This window comes from Electrona antarctica, assembly GCF_951216825.1.
Source record: "Electrona antarctica genome assembly, chromosome: 11".
Taxonomy (NCBI): domain Eukaryota; kingdom Metazoa; phylum Chordata; class Actinopteri; order Myctophiformes; family Myctophidae; genus Electrona; species Electrona antarctica.
Window position 1 is genome coordinate 44,857,368 of NC_136792.1, and position 1,117 is coordinate 44,858,484.

A 1,117-nucleotide genomic window follows, 5' to 3' on the forward strand; every position below is an offset into this window, starting at 1 on the left:
TTCCTTCCTCCCTCCCTTCCTTCCTTCCTTCCTTCCTTCCTTCCTTCCTTCCTTCCTTCCTTCCTTCCTTCCTTTCTTTCTTTCTTTCTTTCCACCCATCCATCAGGCTGCCCCCCCCCCCCCCCCACACACACACACAGACACACACAAACACACACACACACACACACACACACACACACACACACACACACACACACACACACACACACACACACACACACACACACACACACCTCTCAGTTACCTTGGCTTGGCTTGCACCCAGCAGGTTTTTCCCCAGTTTGAACACTGGTGAGAAAATGTTTTCCTGCTGATGAATCGCTACGTTAATACCTCAGTGACTCTCATGGCTTTGAACACATTCTGCAGCGATTGCCTCTCTTTCTACTGACTAAACCATCCCAACGAAACAAGACTTTCCCATGCAGCTAGGGGGACCGATTCCCCCTTCTCCTAATAACACCACCACCAAACCCAAATCCCTGCTGCAACCCATGGGACCTTTACCCTTCCCCCAAACACCCGTCAGTGCACACACACACACACACACACACACACACACACACACACACACACACACACACACACACACACACACACACACACACACACACACACACACACACACACACACACACACAATTTGAACTTTCCCATGGCGCTATATACCCCCGGATCAGACATTCAAAGCAGAAGCCAAGGGCTAAGGGCAAATGTCATCCATACCGGCAGCGGTAATGAAAGGGTGTGTAAACTGTGTGTGCGTGCGTCGTTGAAGGGGAGGGGGGCGGTATGGTATGGTCTGTTCCATAATGCACACATTAGCGATCAAATGTCAAATCTCTGTATGTTGTTAAAAGCAGGAAACATGCCATATATCTACACTACAGGCATCCTCACAGAGATTTCACTGAGACAATAGTGTTTACATTCTACAACCTCAGGATGTTTTGCTACATGAACAATACATGCTACACATGTGTGCCTATAGATACCATACCAAATGGACCCGTATCTTTTGTTTACATTTGTGCACTCTCAGGGTTACATTTTAGAAGCAATTGAATTCCTAGTTTCTTCAGCTATACTACACTGTCTCTCTGCATTATTCTAA